The following is a 19,361-nucleotide window of genomic DNA, read 5'->3' as shown; positions in this document are numbered from 1 at the left end:
AATCTCCAAGGACGAGTGTATAGAGTCTTAGTGAGGTATGCACATTTCCTTTATTTGGCAGCCCTAAGCACTATGATTTCATCCGTGTCCAATGATAACAAGGTTCCAGGGACCATCTGCTCTTGGCCAGGTTGGGTCCCAATCCTGAGTCAAGTCATTTGCATGAACAACATTTGCAGTGATGCAAATGAACTGCATCAGAGGAGGCAATGTCAGGTGTAAGGTGCAAGTGTCAGAAAGGGCCCATGTCACTAAGGGCTCAGACAAGAACATTCCAGCATCACAGCCTCCAAAGTGCAAGATAAGGAGGGACAGCCTCACACACCCAGGGCCCAGGGCAGCCACAGGACATTCTATGTGTGACCCATGCAGGGCTGCACACCAATCATGAGTGCAGAAACACCACAAGCCCATGAGGCCCTGCCTGGGGAAGCAAAAGTCATGCTGAATTTATAAGATTCCAAATCAGTAACTCAAGATCAATGCAGAAATAAAGTTGCATTTTTGATTTTCTAAAAATTGACCTCCTTTCCTTTTCCTCAGTTCTTTTAACCATGCTCATTCCGGGATCAATATGTTGTGATGATCCACTTCTGCACCCTCAACATTGGTTTCCTCCATTATTAATGCCGTTGTGAGAAATTCCTCCCTTTCCTCACCCTAAAGCAGAGGATACTAGCTGGAAGGAATCTTTGTATTCACCATCACCCCAAACATCTATGACTTTGACAAAGGTCACACACACCTCTATGGCCCTGGAGCAAAGGGGATTTTAGGGCAGTGAAACCATAGTTCTATATGAATCTGTAATGGCGGATACATATTACTATGTATTTGTCAAAACCCATAGAATGTACAACACAAAGAGTGACCCTAATTCATTCCTTTTTAAGCCTTGGTATTCATTTGTTGCAATTTTTCTCTTTTTTTGAACATTATTACTAGGATTTTATTGAGTATATTTGTCATTTATTAGAATCTAATTTAGTTTTATTTATCCTTTCGATGTTTGTCTTTTAGTTTGTGAAGCCTTCCTCTAATATTTATCATTTTGTGTCGTCTATTTTCTTTGTGTTTAATTTTCTGCTCTTTTTCTAGCTTGTGATGAATGCTTAGAACTTAGAAATTCAACTTTTCTATATTATACACAATAATATATAAATATATATAATCTAGGATTATACATTTCTCTCTAAGGATAGTTTTAATTCCACCCCAAAAGATTTGATGAATAGTATTTTTAATTGGAAATACATTCTAATTTCCATCGTAGTTTACTCATTAATCATGGGTTGTTTACAAATGTATTTATTAATCTCCAAGCATGTAGGAATTGACGTTAGCAATAAGAATTAAGAAGTTAAGCTCAGGGCATCCTCTGATAGCAGATGTAGTTCCAATTTTGAATAATAAGTAATAGCAATCCCAATGCGTTACTTCTGCACAGATCTTGAGTTCACAAAGTCCTGTATTCCATTTTAATGTATTTTACAAAAGAATTAGTCCAAAAAAGACTGAGGGGAAAAAGCTGGTTTTTCATCAGAGCTATAGAGTACTGCTTTAGGGTTTAAAAAGACCTCTGCAAGTCTTGGGTGTCATAATCCTGATTATTAATGAGGAAACTGAAACTCACATAAAGTAGATTACTTACCCAACATCACATAGCCAGGAGGTGGCAGCACCAGGCACAGGATGCTCTGGACCTTCAGGCCTGCCTGCCAACCCTGCAATGGTCCAGCCTCTTCCTCGGGGTCCCCATCACCTCCCGGTTCCTCAAGCTATAAATGAGAGGATTGAGCATAGGAGTAAGGTCCGTGTAGAGGATAGAGACCACCTTGTCATGGCAGGGGGCCCGGTAGCGCCTAGGCCGCAGGTAGATGAACATGGCTGCCCCATAGAAGAGGGAGACAGCTGTCAGGTGGGAGGTACAGGTGGCCAGAGCCTTTTCACCATCCTGAGCAGAGTGCATCTGGAAAACAGCCTTCAGGATGCGAGCATAGGAGGCCAAGATGATGGAGAAGGGAAGGAACAGCATGAAGACACAGCAAGAAAATATCACATTCTCAAAAAGGGATGTGTCTATACAGGCCAGCTTCAACAAAGATAGCATCTCACAAAAGAAGTGGTCCACCTCCCTCAAACCACAGTAGGGAAAGGTCATTACTACTACCGTCTGGATCAAACTGTCTATTATCCCAAAGGCCCAGGAGCTCCCAGCAATCCCAAACAGATTCTCTGACTCATGAGGATGGGATAGTGAAGTGGGTGGCTAATGGCCACACAGCGATCATAAGCCACGAGTCCCAGCAAGAGCCCCTCCGATCCCACGAGACAGACAAAGAAGCCAATTTGTATACCACAACCCACAAAGGAGATGGACTTCCTGCCAGACAGGAAGTTGACTGCCATCTTTGGCGCATTGGTACAGACCAACATGAGGTCCATGAGGAAGAACTGAGGAAGAAGTACATGGGTGTATGAAGTCAAGCATCTGTGTAGATAAGGAAGATGAGGAGGACATTCCCACAGAGGGCCACTGTGAAGACTATCATGATTGCTGAGAAAAGTACAAGGTCAGTTGGACTGTGGGAAAAGATGCCCAATGGGACAAAGTCATCTGTGGATGATTGGTTCAACCACGTCTCCGTGGCTCAGTTGATGTTTCCGGTAACCTGTGAACATGGACAAAAAATATTGGTTGGACTGACATTTCTTTAACCTCTGCATTCCACATCTTCAGCTAGCTGTTTTGTTTGTAACTCATGAGGCCTCAGCAACAAAAGCTTTGGGACATAGAAGAGGACACTCCTTCATATCCCTATGACACAGCAATAGGAGTTCTCCCAGCTCATGGAATTGGACCACATATCTGGACTGGTGTGTATCCTTATCTAGATGAGTAGAAACTGAGTTATTTTATGTGTCATGGGACCTTTGGAGAATCCCCTTTAGCAGGCAAAGTCTTGGCTTTACTGTATGATACAGAGTCTACTGTCTGAGACCACATGGACTTGGTAAACTATCTCTAAGAGGGCTTAGGCCATTTCACTCCCATGAGATAATTTATGTGTTACAGAAAGGGAAGGGAATCAAGCATAATTTTCTCTTTAGTCTGTATATCTTTCTGTATGTGCTGAGAGTTTATCATGCTGGCCACTCTGTTATGTTTGTAATATCAATTATGGAAGTGCTCTCTAGTGCCCCATATGAGAAGGAAGAGCTGCAGTTGGATGCCATTGTTGTCAATATTGGGTTGACAAAAAGTCACAATCCAATGGGGAGCAACAGTGACTTGGTTCCCAAACCTCTTAAGAACAGTGAGGTCTTTAATTGTGCTGAGACTTTTAAATAACTCCAGGATCAAGGCTTCAGTATAAGTGGGCTGGAATCAAGTACAGTTAATACCTACTTACAAAGTTACTTTTAGTAGAAATCAAAGAGCCTTCTTTATAAAAACCTTCTGACTGAAAACTTGCACCTGGCTTTCTGAACCTTTTACTCACTGCCTTATAAAAGTTTCAATCAATTTATTTGGAGCGTGTCACTGAAAAGGGATTTTCCTTGATCTTTGGTCAAGAATTTTTTCTAAATATGTTACTATGGAATGAAACAGGAGGCATGGCCTGATTTTAGACGGACAAAGCTAAATCGAGGAATAAAAGTCATGCATATTAAAAAAGATAAAACTCCCTTGATGATATGATAGTTGCAGTATCTGAACCCAAGGCAAATAACAGAATAAATAATTATAAACAACTGAGTGGAAAACACTGCCATTATTTAGGCACAACTCTTTTATTGTTGTCCTCACACTCACCCAGTGAACCTTGTTTTCACTGTCTAAGGCCTTTACGGTTTTTATAGGATTCTCTCTCTTCTCTCTCATCAGCCTCCTTCTAATTTCACTTGTCTCATGATCCATCCAGGGCTGAACTATCAGGCATTTTCATGGTTCTGAAGGTAGCACAGCAGTGAATATTTTTTCCTTAAGTTTGTATGAGCTATCTACTGCTGTGGAACAAATAGCTCCAAAATTTAGCAGCTTGGAATAAAACAGGGAACATTTGTTATCTCACAGTTTCTGTGCATCAGGAATGTGGGTGCAGCTTAGTTGTTTGCCTCTGGTGTTATGTCTCTCAGGAGGTTACCGTCAGCTGTTGGCCAGATGATAGTCCTCTCAGGGCTGGACTGGAGGAGGCTCCACTCCAAGATCACTCGTGCGGCTGTTGGCAGACTCAGGCCCTCTTCAAAGGCCCCTCACAGCATGGCAGTTGACTTCTCCCAGGGTGAGTGATGGAAGAGAGAGGGAGAGCAAAAGCACCCCACACAGAAGCTGTGGTCTTATAACCTGGAATTGGAAGTGACACTCTGTGAGATCTGCTGAGTTCTAGTCTTTAGAAGTGAGTCACTAAATCCAGCCCATGCTCACTGGGAAGGGAGCCCACGAGGGCATGAATACCAGGAAATGGGGACCAATGGGACCATCTTAGAGGCTGTCTGCACAGCCTTTCATGTTCTAGTCTCATACCCTGATTGCTGATATAAATAAATGGGACTCAGATAATTTTAACAAGTGATCTTGTCATGTAAGAAAGGTGGTGCCATGCAAGTTGCCTAGAAAACAAAGAATCAAAGATTTTGAGTTTGTCAGTCTGTTTCTCATCTGCCTGGTCTAGTGACAGGCAATACACAATCAGTAAAAATAATGTTTGACTTTTGCATCGCACAGTGCTCATACCTATTCCTCATTTGACCTCATAGTGATCCTGCAATGAAGGTACAGTGATTATTAAATTAGCCCCTCTTTTACAAATGAGCAAGTTGAGGCTCTGAGGAGCTGGCTGGATTGTCCAAGGTTACATGGTGAGTAAGTATGGGCCCCTTCCCAAAACTTGAGAAGGGGCCTTTGGAATGTAAGTTCCAGATACTTTATACCTGGCTGTTTGAGGGAAAAATATCTTTAGAAGGGCAAGCTACCTTATCTTGGAGAAATTCTCAGATAGGAAATTACAGTTCCCTTTCTGTAATTCTTAGCTCTCTCAGCAGGCTTCTGATCCATAATCTGTACTCTTAAACATTAGAGATCCTTTTACTGAAGGGCAGTACTGGTTTCCTTTCGGATATAACTCTCATCACTGTTAAATTAATTAAACAAGGAGGCCAATAGGCTGAGTGGCTTTAATGCCTTACCATCCTACCAAGCAAACCCAAACCTAAGCCTGTAAATGTCTCAAGACAAAGATATCAAAACCTAAGGACAATCAACCAAAAATAGCCAACTAGGATTTCCAATAAGTCAAATGCTTAAGTATAGCCAATCAGATAACTTCCTTGCTTTTCTTCTGCCTTTTCTCTATAAAAGTCTTTCCCTTGGTTCCTGTCAGTGGAGCACTCCTAAGCACTTCCAGTTTGATGCTGCACAATTGGAATTGCTTTTTGCTCAAATAAACTCTTAAAATTTTTAATGTGCCTCAGTGTATCTTTTAACATCACAGATGAATACATGATCATTTATGGTTAAGTTTCTGTCTTTTGTGTTGGTTAGTAGAAGTGGAATTCGTAATCATAGATGAAAATCACAATTACATTTCTGGCCCTGTGAAACTCAGGGAAAGATCTCAGGGTGATGACCATGAGGCTGAGGTGGAGGAGTCAGAGAATCTTTCTGTCCTCCTGTCTCTCCAAATGAGACCAAAATCCCCATTGGATCCCAGACACCCCTCCCAAGCCTCAGCCCCAACTCCAACTTCCAATTGCCTGCCTGAATATATGCAATCACATTTCTTGCTGACACCTCAAACAGAAAACAATTTAAGCTTTAATTCTTACCTGCATGTCCCAGAAAAACAATATTTCCTATTCCCATCTTATTTCTTTAAAATGATACCTATTGCCCCATTCAAGCTCAATAAGATCCATGCTGGCTACCCCATGTACCCCAAATCAAACACTCTCCTGGTCCTGTTGGTTTGTCTTAACACAGACTCTTGCTTCTTACAACCAGCCCTCTGTTTTCATCCTTGGTGTCACCGCTATGTTCAGAGCATCACCGTTGCCAGCATGCATGTAATGGCCCTGACTGTGCCTCTCCTTGCGTACTGCAGTGTACTGCAGTGTGTACTGAGAGCCACTCTGTGGGTCCCTTCACAGGTCAGACTTTGAGCCCACGTCCACCTCTAACGGATTGAAGTTCCCATGTGGTCCCGCTCTCCCTTTTCAGCTTTTCATCCCCAACTCCCTCTAAACAAGCCCTATATTCCAAATGATCTGACACCTGCAGCTGCCAAATACAGCTTTTGTTTGACCTTTTTGGTTTGCACATGCTGTTCCATTCACGTGGCATATCCTCCTCCAAAGTCCTCTAGTCCTCTGAGCGGGTAAAACTTGATTGCATACAACCAAGAAACAGCTTTACTTTTAGCTAGGACCACTATAGAATCTCCTTCCCTACCTATTTGGTTTTTTTTTTACTTAAAGACACTTTATGTATATTTTAATATCTGATAAGTCTACTCGTCCTTCATAGTTTTTCTTTTTTAGTATTATTTTATTGAGGTCATATTGGTTATAACATTGTGTAAATTTCAAGTGTACATCATCATTATATTTCAGTTTCTGGGTAGACTGCATTGTGCTTACCACCAAGAGTCTAGTTCTTAATTCGTCACCATACATATGTGCCCCTTTACCTCTTTCACCCTCACCCCACCCCCTTCTCCTCTGGTAACCATGAATATGTTCTCCTTATCTATGTGATTGACTATCTTCCACGTATGAGTGAAATTATATGGTATTTGTCTTTCTCTGTCTGACTTATTTTGCCTAGCATAATACCCTCAAGGTCCATCCATGTTGCCACAAAAGGCACGATTTTGTCTTTTTTTATGACTTTTTTTATGACTTTAGTATTCCATTGTGTATATATACCACATCTTCTTTATCCATTCATCGGTAGATGGGCACTTAAGTTGCTTCCAAGTCTTGCTATTGTGAATAATGCTGCAATGAACACAAGGGTGCATGTATCTTTACGTATTGGTGTTTTCAAGTTCTTTGGATAAATACCCAGCAGTGGAATAGCTGGATCATATGGTAGTTCTATCCTTGATTTTTTGAGGAATCTCCATACTGGTTTCCATAGTGGCTGCACCAGTTTGCACTCCCACCAGTATGACAGTTCCCTTCTCTCCACATCCTCTCCAACACATGTTGATTCCTGTCTTGTTAATTATAGCCATTCTGACGGGCATGAGGTGATATCTCATTGTAGTTTTGATTTGCATTTCCCTGACAGTTAATGATTTTGAACATCTTTTCATGTGCCTGTTGGCCATCTGTATATCTTCTTTGGAGAAATGTCTGTTCAGGTCTTTTGCCCATTTTTTAATCGGGTTGTTAGTTTTTTTGTTGTTGAGATGCATCAGTTCTTTGTATATTTTGGAGATTAAGCCCTTATCAGATAAATGGTTTGCAAATATCTTCTCCCAATTGTTAGGTTGTCTTTTCGTTTTGTTGATGGCTTCCTTTGCTGTGCAGAAGCTTTTTAGTTTGATGTAGTCCCATTTGTTTACTTTTTCTATTGTTTCTCTTGCCCGGTCAGACATGGTGCTTGAAAATATGTTGCTAAGACCAATGTCGAAAAGCGTACTGCCTATGTTTTCTTCTAGAAGTTTCATAGTTTCAGGTCTTACATTCAAGTCTTTAATCCATTTTGAGTTAATTTTTGTGTATGGTGTAAGGTAAGGGTCTACTTTCATTTTTTTGCATGTGGCTGTCCAGTTTTTCCAACACCATTTGTTGAAGACACTTTCTTTTCTCCATTGTATGTTCTTGGCTCCTTTGTCCAAGATTAGCTGTCCATAGATGTGTGGGTTTATTTCTGGGCTTTGGATTCTATTCCGTTAATCTGTGTGTCTGTTTTTGTGCCAGTACCATGCTGTTTTGGTTGCTATAGCTTTGTAGTATATTTTGAAATCAGGGAGTGTGATACCTCCAGCTTTGTTCTTTTTTCACAGGATTCCTTTACTTATTTGGGGTCTTTTTTTGTTCCAAATAAATTTTAGGATTCTTTGTTCTATTTCTGTGAAAAATGTTGTTGGAACTTTGATAGGGATTGCATTGAATCTATAGATGGCTTTAGGAAGTATGGACATCTTAACTATGTTAATTCTTCCAATTCAAGAACACGGAATATCTTTCCATTTCTTTGTGTCTTCTTCAATTTCTTTCAGCAATGTTTTATAGTTTTCCGTGTACAGCTCTTTCACCTCTTTGGTTAAGTTTATTCTTAGGTATTTTATTCTTTTTGTTGCAATTGTAAATGGGATGGTATTCTTAATTTCTCTTTCTTCTACTTCGTTACTAGTGTATAGAAATGCAACTGATTTTTGTACATTGATTTTGTATCCTGCAAATTTACCATATTTGTTTATTACTTCTAAAAGTTTTCTGGTGGATTCTTTAGGGTTTTCTATATATAAAATCATGTCATCTGCAAATAGTGACAGTTTCACTTCTTCCTTTCCAATTTGGATCCTTTTTATTTCTTTCTCTTGCCTGATTGCTCTGGCTAGGACTTCCAGTACTATGTTAAATAAGAGTGGTGACAGTGGGCATCCTTGTCTGGTTCCTGTTCTTAGAGGAATAGCTTTCAGTTTTTCACCATTGAGGATGATATTAGCTGTGGGTTTCTCATATATGGTCTTTATTATGTTGAGGTACTTTCCTTCTATACCCATTTTATTCAGAGTTTTTATCATAAATGGGTGCTGTATCTTGTCAAATGCTTTCTCTGCATCTAGTGAGATGATCGTGTGATTTTTACTCTTCATTTTATTGCATAAGCCTCTTTGGATTGTTGATTTCAGGTTCGTTGGATAGATTCCCAGTAATGGGATGGCTGGGTCATAGGGCATCTCTATTTTTAATTCTTTGAGGAATCTCCATACCGTTTTCCATAGAGGCTGCACCAGTTGGCATTCCCACCAGCTGTGTATGAGGGTTCCTGTTTCTCCACATCCTCTACAGCACTTGTTGTTTTTTGTCTTGGTGATTATAGCCATTCTAACAGGCATGAGGTGATATCTTAGTGTTGCTTTGATTTGCATTTCCCTGATGATTAGTGATGTTGAACATCTTTTCATGTGCCTATTGGTCATCTGTATATCTTCTTTGGAGAAGTGTCTGTTCATTTCCTCTGCCCATTTTTTGATTGGGTTGTTTGCTTTTTGTTGTTCAGTTGTGTGCGTTCTTTATATATTGTGGAGATCAACCCCTTGTCAGATGTATGTTTTGCAAATATTCTCTCCCAGCTGGTGGGTTGTCTGTTCATCTTGATTCTGGTTTCGTTTGTCTTGTAGAAGCTCTTTAATCTGATAAAGTCCCACTTGCTTATTTTTTCTTTAGTTTCCCTAGTCTGGGTAGGCATTTCATCAGAAAAGATTCCTTTATGACCAATGTCAAATAGTGTGTTGCCTATATTTTCTTCTATGAGTTTTATTGTTTCAGGTCTCACCTTCAGGTCTTTGATCCATTTTGAGTTAATTTTTGTGAATGATGATAGCAGATGGTCCACTTTCATTCTTTTGCATGTGGCTGTCCAGTTTTCCTAACACCATTTATTGAAGAGATTTTCCTTTCTCCATTGCATTTTCTTAGCACCTTTGTCGAAAATTAGCTGTCCATATATGTGTGGTTTTATTTCTGGGCTTTCAATTCTGTTCCATTGATCTGTGTGTCTGTTTTTGTACCAGTACCATGCTGTTTTGATTACTATTGCTTTGTAGTATGTTTTGAAGTCAGGGATTGTGATGCCTCCTGCTTTGTTCTTTTTTCTTAGGATTTCTTTAGCTATTCGGGGTCTTTTGTTGCCCCATATAAATTTTATTATTTCTTTTTCTATTTCTGTGAAGAATGTCATTGGGATTCTGATTGGGATTGCACTGAATCTGTAGATTGCTTTAGGTAATATAGACATTTTAACTATGTTTATTCTTCCAATCCATGTGCATGGGATATCTTTCCATTTCTTTATGTCATCATAGATTTCTTTCAGTAATGTCTTGTAGTTCTCATTGTATAGGTCCTTCACCTCCTTGGTAAGATTTATTCCTAGGTATTTTATTCTTTGTGATGCAATTGTAAATGGTATTATCTTTTTGAGCTCTCCTTCTGTTAGTTCATTATTAGCATACAGAAATGTAACTGATTTTTGTAGATTGATTTCATACCCTGTGACTTTGCTGTAGTTGTTGATTATTTCTAGTAGCTTTCCAACGGATTATTTAGGGTTTTCTATATATAAAATCAAGTCATCTGCAAATAGTGAGAGTTTCACTTCTTCGTTGCCTATTTGGATTCCTTTTATTCCATTTTCTTGCCTAACTGCTCTGGCCAAAACCTCCAGTACTATGTTGAACAGGAGTGGTGAGAGTGGGCAGCCCTGCCTCATTCCTGTTCTCAGAGGAATGGCTTTCAGTCTTTCCACATTGAGTATGATGTTGGCTGTGGGTTTGTCATAAATATCCTTTATTATGTTGAGGTACTGTCCTTCTATACCCATTTGGTTGAGAGTTTTTATCATAAAAGGATGTTGTATCTTGTCAAATGCCTTCTCTGTGTCTATAGAGATGACCGTGTGGTTTTTATTCTTTTTTCTGTTGATGTGATGTATCACGTTGATTGATTTGCAGATGTTGAACCATCCCTGTGTCCCTGGTATAAATCCCACTTGATCGTGGTGTATGATCTTTCTAATGTATTGCTGTATTCGGTTTGCCGATATTTTGTTGAGTATTTTTGCATCTATGTTCAACAGTGATATTGGCCTGTAATTTTCTTTCTTTGTATTGTCTTTGTTTGGCTTTGGTATCAGGGTGATGTTGGCCTCATAGAATGATTTAGGAAGTGTTCCATCTTCCTCTATTTTTTGGAATAGTTTGAGAAGGATGGGTATCAAATCTTCTTTGAATGTTTGACAAAATTCACCAGAGAAGCCATCTGGTCCTGGACTTTTATTTTTTGGGAGGTTTTTGATTACTATTTCAATCTTTTTACTTGTGATTTGTCTATTCAGATTCTCCATTTCTTCTTGGTTCAGTTTTGGGGGGTTGTATGAGTCTAAGAATTTATCCATTTCTTCTAGATTGTCCAATTTGTTGGCATATAATTTCTCATAGTATTCTCTTACAATCCTCTGTATTTCCGTGGTATCCATTGTAATTTCTCCTCTTTCATTTCTAATTTTATTTACTTGAGCCTTTTCTCTTTTTTTCTTAGTAAGCCTGCCTAAGGGTTTGTTGATTTTGTTTATCTTCTCAAAGAACCAACTATTTGTTTCATTAATCCTTTCTACTGTTTTCTTGGTCTCAATTTCATTTATTTCTGCTCTGATTTTTATTATTTCTCTTCTTCTGCTGACTTTGGGCTTTGTTTGTTCTTCTTTTTCTAGTTCTGTTAGGTGTAATTTAAGGTTGCCTATTTGGGATTTTTCTTGTTTGTTAAGGTGGGCTTGTATCACTATGAGTTTCCCTCTCAGGACCGCTTTTGCTGCATCCCATATGGTTTGGTATGGCATATTTTCATTTTTGATTGTTTCCCGATAGTTTTTGATTTCTCCTTTAATTTCATCAATGATCCATTGGTTTTTCAGTAGCGTCTTGTTTAATCTCCACATTTTTGTCACGTTCCCAGTTTTTTTTCATGGTTCATTTCCAGTTTCATAGCATTATGGTCTGAAAAGATGCTTGTTATGATTTCAATCTTCTTAAATTCATTGAGGCTTGCTTTGTTTCCCAACATATGGTCTATCCTTGAGAATGTTCCATGCACGCTTGAGAAGAACGTGTAGTCAGCTGTTTTTGGATGGAGTGCTCTGTATATGTCTACTAGGTCCATCTCATCCAGTTTTTCATTTAAGTCTACTATTTCTTTATTGACTTTTTGTCTGGATGATCTATCCATTGATGTAAGTGGGGTATTAAGATCCCCTACTATTATTGTGTTGTTGTTAATGTCTCCTTTTAGGTTTGTTAATAGTTACTTTATGTATATTGGTGCTCCTATGTTGGGTGCATATATATTTATAAGTGATATGTCTTCTTGGTGGAGTGCCCCTTTTATTATTATACATTTCCCTTCTTTGTCTCTCTTAACCTGTTTTATCTTGAAGTCTACTTTGTCTGATATGAGTATGGCAACACCTGCTTTCTTTTGTTTGCCATTAGCTTCAAATATCGTCTTCCGTCCTTTCACTCTGAGCCTGTGCTTGGCTTTAGTTCTGAGATGTGTTTTCTGGAGGCAGCATATTGTTGGGTCTTGCTTTTTAATCCATCCTGCCACTCTGTATCTTTTGATTGGAGAGTTCAATCCATTTACATTTAGAGTAATTATTGATATATGAAGGCTTAATGTTGCTGTTTTGTCACTTATTTTCTGGTTCTTTTGTGTTTCCTTTGTTTCTTGTCCCATTTGTTTTGGACTGCCAATTCAGTTTGGTTGTTCTGTCTTATGACTCTTCTAGTTTTCTCTTTGTTTATCATTTGTGATTTTGTTTTGATTATTTGTTTAGTGGTTACCTTGAGGTTTGTGTAAAAAATCTTGTGTATCAGATATTCCATTATCTGATGGCCTCCTATTTCCTCATACTAAGTCAATTCAATCACTTTCCTCTTCTCCTTCTAAGTCGTTCTTGTTATACCTTATTTTATCTTGTGTTGTGGCTGTGTGTTTACAGTGATGAGGTTAAATTTATTTTTGGTGAATTCCTTCCTTTGACCTTGATTTTAGTATTTAAATAGTTGCTAACCTATTCCGGTAAAGATCTACTATTTTTCTGAGTTTGTTTACCTATTTTTCTCCTTGCTCCAAGCTTTGTATTCCCTTTCTCTTCTTTTGTTAAGGCCTGAGGGCCTTTTTGAGTATTTCTTGTAGTGGGGGTCTCGTGGCCATGAACTCCCTTAGCTTTTGTTTATCTGGGAGAGTTACTATTTCTCCATCATATTTGAAGGATATTTTTTCTGGATAGAGTATTCTTGGCTGAAAGTTTTTGTCATTCAGTATTTTGAATATATCATTCCAGTCTCTCCTAGCCTGTAAAGTTTTTGTTGAGAAATCCACTGAGAGCCCGATAAGAGTTTCTTTGTACGTTATTTTTTGTTTTTGTCTAGCTGCCCTTAATATTGTTTCTTTGTCATTGACTCTGGCTAGGCTTACCACTAGGTGTTGTGGAGAGGGCCTTTGTCTGTTAATATATTTAGGTGACCTGTTGGCTTCGCTTACTGGTATTTCCTGCTCCTTCCCCAGATTTGGGATATTCTCAGCTATTATTTCCTTGAATAGGCTCTCTGTTCCTCTTTCCCTCTCTTCTCCCTCAGAAATACCTATAATTCTTATGTTACATTTCCTAATAGAGTCAGATATTTCTCGGAGACTTTCTTCATTTCTTTTTAGTCTTAGTTCTCTCTCCTCTTCCATCTGGACCATATCTGTATTCCTATCCTCTAAAATGCTAATTCTTTCCTCCATATTGTCAGCTCTGTTCTTTAAAGATTCCAGATTCTCCTTTATCTACTCCATTGTGTTCTTCATCTCCATCAGCAGTGATTGGTTTTTCTTTATGATTTCAATCTCTTTTGTGAAGAAACTCCTAATCTCACTGAATTGTTTGTCTGTGTTGTCTCATATTTCGTTGAGTGTTTTTATGATAGCTATTTTGAAATCTCTGTCGTTTAGATTATGGATTTCTATGTCTTCAGGGTTGGTTTCTGGGTGTTTGTCATTTTCCTTCTGGTCTGGTGATTTCATATATCTTTGCACTGTGGGTCCTGTGTTGGCTTTGTTTTTCCTCATCCTGGAAATCTCTGGTTGCAATTTCCACCTGCCACCACTGTGTGGTGGTAAAAGGCTGTGTAATCTAAGCCTCCTGCACTCTGCCTTGGTTTTTCTGCTGAGATCCACGGGTCAGATTGCTTGGTCTAGTCTGCCGCTGATCGCTTGGTCTGGTCTGGTCAGCTGAGCTGCAGGTTCCAGTTTGCGGGGAGGGGGTGGCTCTCTCTTTTGCCCTCTGGGTCCCTGGTGTGGGGGGCTTCTCTTTTGCCCCTCATTATCCGCTCTCTGGGGTGCTCAGATGTTGATGGTAGCCCTGTGACTCTTTTGAGTCCTCTCTCCCCACTTCCTCCAGGGGCCCAGCACGTTCCACTCTCAGATGTGCTGTAGTGTGGATCTTTCTGATCTAGCTTTTCACTGTCTTGGATTCCGTTGTTGGTCTGTGACTGTTCCTTTTGTTGTATCTTATCGGGGGAAGAGTTCATGGGAAAACTCACTCCGCCATGATGCTGACGTCACTCTCCTAGCCTCTGTATTTTTTACCATTGATCTATTTGTCTATTTCTTTGCCAATACCATGCTGTCTTGATTACTGTAGCTTTATAGTAAGTCTTGAAGTCAGGAAGTGTCAGTCCTCCAACTTTGTTCTTCTTCAATACTGTGTTGGCTATTCTGATTCTTTTGCCTCTTTTCCAGGTAAACTTAGAATTAGTTTTGTTGATATTCGCAAAAATAACTTGGTGGGATTTTGATTGGGATTGCATTGAATCTATAGATCAAAGTAGGAAGAACTGACATTTTAACAATATTGAGTCTTCCTATCCATGGACATGGAATATCTCTCCATTTATTGAGAATTTCTTTGATTTCTTTCTTCAGATTTCTTCATATAGATCTTGTACCTATTTTGTTAGATTTATTCCTAAGTACTTCATTTTGTGCGGCGCTAATGTAAATGGTACTGTGTTGTTTTTAGTTTCAAATCCCAATTGTTCATTGCTGGTATATAGGAAAGCAATAGGCTTGTGTATGTTCACCTTGTATCCTGTAACCTTACTATAATCACTTCTTAGTTCCAGGAGTTTTTGTCAATTCTTTGGGATTTTCTACACAGATAAACATGTCATCTGTGAACACGAACATTTTTATGTCTTCCTTCTCAATCTGTATGCCTTTTTTAAAATAATTTTATTTATTTTTCCCCCAAAGCCACAGTAGATAGTTGTATGTCACAGCTGCATGTCCTTCTAGTTGCTGTATGTGGGACACGGCCTCAGTATGGCCGGAGAAGCGGTGAGTCATTACACACCCGGGATCCGAACCCGGGCCGCCAGCAGCGGAGCGCGCGAACTTAACCGCTAAGCCATGGGGCCGGCCCTCTGTATGCCTTTTATTTCTTTTTTCTTATCTTGTACTAGATAATTGCACTGGATACAGAATTTTAGGTTGACGATTTTTTTTCTTTCAACACTTTAAATATTTCACTTCATTCAATTCTTGCTTGCACGGAATTCTGATGAAATTCTTATCATTGTTCTTCTATAGGTAAGGTGTTTTTATCCTCTGCCTTCTTTCAAGATTTTTCTTTTTGTCTTTGTTTTCTGCAATTTGAATATGGTATGCCTAGGTGTAGATTTTTAGTTTTTTATCTTGCTTAGTGTTCTCTAAGCTTCCTGGATTTATGGTTTGCTCTCTGTTATTAATGTGGGGAAATTCTTAGTCATTATTACTTTAAATATTTTTTCTGTTCCTTTCTCTCTTTCTCTTCCTTTTGGTATTCTTATTATGTATATATTGTATCTTTTGTAATTGTCCTACAGTTCTTGAATGTTCTATTCTGTTTTGTTTTGTTTTCACTTTTTTCTCTTTGTATTTCAGTTTGGGAAGTTTCTATTGACATATCCTGAAGCTCAGAGATTTTTTCCTCAGCCATATCCAGTCTACTGGTCAGCCTAGCAAAGGCATTCTGCATTTCTGTTAAAGTGTTTTTGATTTCTAGTATTTCTTTTTGTTTCCTAGTATTTCTTTTTGATTCTTTCTTAGAGTTTCAATCTCTCTCTTACATTATCCATTGGTATTGCAATGTTGTCCACTTTTTCCTTTAGAACCCTTAGCCTATTAATCATAGTTATTTTAAATTCCCTGTCTAATCATTCCAAAATCATTGCCATATTTGAATTTGGTTCTGCTGCTTTCTTTTTCCCTTCACACTGTTTTTCCTTGCCTTTTAGCGTGCCTTGTAATTTTGGTTGAAAACTGGACATAACGCATTAGGTATTAGGAACCAAGGTAAACTGGCTGTGATTAAGTGTGATGATTTATGTTGACCTGGCTAGGAGTTACACTGTGTTTGCTGTGGCTGTAGCTCTCTGAGAGCTCAGGTTCCTCTCGTGTCCTTGTTTTTATCTACCCCAGAAAGTCCTTCATAAATAGAGTTTGAGCCTTGCAGTCTTTTCAACTGCAATCTGCTGTTATTGTGCAGGGGTCCTGTTGCTGTGTGGTGAGGTGTTGGGAGGGGGAGTGGCCTATGGTTCTATGATTAGGTCTCAGTCTTCTTATGGGCCAGTGCCCCTGAGATATGACCTTCACCTTCACAAATGATTCTCAGCTTTTTTCCTGCCTTACCTATGACAGGAAGGCTAGAGGCAGCTGGAGTTGGCTAATCGTTCTTCCTCAGGTCAGAGGAAATAGTTTCCCTTGAGTGCTGGTCTTTGTTACAGAGAACTGGAGGAAGAACAGGGTGCTCCAACATATTTCAAAATGGTGGCGTTTCCTCTGTCCCTGCTCATAGCAGGAGGGGATTTTCCTCCAGTCTTCACAGTGAGAACTCAGTGAGGCTCCTGAAGGTAAAACTCAAGAAAGTGTAGGGGTCCCCTGGAGTTTGGAACTCTCCAGCTAGTCCACAATCTGCCTCCAGCAGTTGAAAAACTACAGTTTGTGTTCCTGCTGGTACTGGGTCCACCAGCGGACTTCTCCACTTGGGCTCTGCTCCTGGTAACCTGTGATTCTCTGTATCCACCTCTCTCCAGTGTTCAGGGTAGTTGTCTGCCCTGTGACCTCAATTCTCTGACAGATCTAAGAGGAGATATTGTTTTTTAGTTTATTCGGTTGTTTTCTGTTGTAAGGATGGGAGTGATGCGTCTAAGCTTTTCATGTTGCAGAGCAGAAACCTGAAGTCTAGGTTACCTTTCTACTGTGCCTGAGGTTCTCTCTCATGCTGCCAACAGAGACCTAATTCCACTTAAATGACCCATTTCCTTGCATTGACTTGATTTTTTTCATGCTATTGGTCTCTTCTCTTGCTTCTTTGACCTACTGAAAGCAACTTGTCCAGCAAGAAGGTGACAGTTGAAATCGTGGTCAGTACCTGGCCCCACAATGAGGTTGTAAGCTTCCAGGTTACTAGAAGGCAGATGACAGCTGGGCCCCAGCTTGCGTGGGGCTTATCTTGCCAAAACCAGCTCCAGGCTGAGCAAAGACTCCGCCCAGCGCCCCCATCCTGCCCAGGTCACCTGCTGCTTCTCTGTTTCCCAGTCCTAGGGCTCTCGCTGACTGTTCTTCTATAAATCCACCCTCCAAGGGAGGTTTGGAGAGCATCCCAGGGAGGCAGCAGCAGTGAGAGATACACAGAGCCCCAGAAATGACATGGTTTTGGACCTTGGTCTGCAAAGTCTTCTCCAAATTGTTGCTGGGAAAGAGGAAGACTGTAAGAGTTCCTTGGCCTCATGTGGACTGTGGCAGCCAGTACACAGGGGTCCGGTGGCTGGAAGAAGAGTCCCCCAAGTCTTATCAGCGTGGGGGGGGGGTTCCAGGACTGAGTTCCAGGCCAGGACTTTGGAAGTAGGCATCACCACCAGACACGACATGGCCTGAAGTCAGTCCAGAGCTGCTAGTGGAAGAGCCCAGGAAGGAAGCAAGTGGAGTGTTGGGAGTAGGGCGAAGGCTGGGCCCAGGGCCACAGATGCCAAACCAGAGATGCCCATGGTGGAGGAATGCTGGGAGAACACCAGCATCATTAAGTTTGCAATAATTCTTTTACATAATTTTTGAAAATACTTTAACCTTTAAGAATCAAAATGGCTACATTTGGAACACTATGTATCAGTCAGTTTTTTGACGTTAGAAACTGGTAGGCCATGGTCTTCAAGACAAAAAGCAAGCATTGCTGTCCTTTGAAACAGCTGGTGAATCTCGCGCTGCTGTGTGTGCATGAAAGAACCTTTTATACTTGTATTTTTTGTGTTGAATATCTATTTTTAATTTGCATAATTATGTTTTGATTCTTCATGCTTTCTCATTTTATAGAATTAATTTGCATTGACCATAAGCTATAAATAAAAGAAATAAATGTGTGAAATAAGTGGCTAAAAGAGGAGCGGATTTCCTTTGATGAATGGGGGCGGGGTGGGAAGAAAACTGTAGATGGGGTGGATGTGAGGGTCTCCCAGCCTTGGGAATGTAATGCTCATGAGAGGCAAGTTCCTGCCCTCCACGGAGAGAAGGGGGGTACTGCCACTCCCTTAAGCCAACCCTAAAAGAACATTAGGTAACTTTGGGGGATACCTGCAAGAAGAACTTGGCATCTTATTTGATAAGACTGTTGATCTGCCCAAAGGAAAACTGGGGGTTTAGCCCTTGGAGAGAATCTGCCCAGCCCCCCAACAAGGCACACACAACAAGGTGTGAGTTTCCTGTGGGTCAAAGAACATCTGGAAAGCTGGCCATATTGAGCCATTTTGCTGCATCCTTTCTTTTTTTTTTTTTTAAAGATTTTATTTATTCATTTTTTCCCCCCAAAGCCCCAGTAGATAGTTGTATGTCATAGGTTCACATCCTTCTAGTTGTTGTACGTGGGACTCGGCCTCGGGTTGGACGGAGAAGTGGTGCCTTGGGGCGTGCCCGGGATCCGAACCTGGGCCGCCAGCATCAGAGCGCGCGCACTTAACCGCTAAGCCACTGAGCCGGCCCTGCTGTATCCTTTCTAAGCACGCTGTCTGCTCGGTGACAGGTCCAGCATCACAGGAGCATTGGGGTGTCCTGGAATGAAAAGGCAGAGCAGAGGTTAGGGGTTCAGCCAAACCTGCAGGAACTGAGGAATGGGGAGGACCCAGAGGAGGCTGTGGCTGCACGATGTTTCCCTCATCTCTCTCTCTTGCCTCTGGTGCTGAGGGAACAGCAAGAGCCTGTCAGAGGGAGGAAGGAGAGGTTTCTGGAGGCAGAACAATCCCTCCCCATTGCAGGCCCCCAACCTGTCAGGGGTCAGAACTGGATGTGAGTTCAGTGTTTGCAAACTGGACAGATCATTTAACAATTAAATTTATATGAACACTGTGGGCCCTGCCCAAGATGCTACTGAGGGACAAGAAAGAAGGATGCCACAGAGGCAAGCAAAGGTAGTGATGTGAAAACGCTAAAAGACATAAAAACATGTCACGTCACTACTTTGTAGGAAGACTGTTAAATCAGAAGGTTTCAACTGTACATTTTAAAAAGATTTTTTTGTGATTGTTTCCCATCGACATGAGGCAGAAAGAAAA

At 40.4% G+C, this 19,361-nt stretch overlaps 1 long non-coding RNA gene and 1 pseudogene across 1 annotated transcript in view; both read right to left on the bottom strand.

Moving 5' to 3' along the window:
* The window catches only part of LOC131402360 (uncharacterized), a 227,251-nt gene that overhangs the window by 85,382 nt on the left and 122,508 nt on the right, over positions 1-19,361 (bottom strand). The gene's annotated exons all lie outside the window — the stretch shown is intronic.
* LOC131402353 (olfactory receptor 2V2-like) lies at positions 1,635-4,229 on the bottom strand (annotated as a pseudogene).

This window comes from Diceros bicornis, unplaced genomic scaffold (assembly GCF_020826845.1).
Source record: "Diceros bicornis minor isolate mBicDic1 unplaced genomic scaffold, mDicBic1.mat.cur d_74_multi, whole genome shotgun sequence".
NCBI classification, from domain to species: domain Eukaryota; kingdom Metazoa; phylum Chordata; class Mammalia; order Perissodactyla; family Rhinocerotidae; genus Diceros; species Diceros bicornis.
Note: the sequence above shows the minus strand (reverse complement) of the source record. Positions and strands in the feature narration are given on the sequence as shown.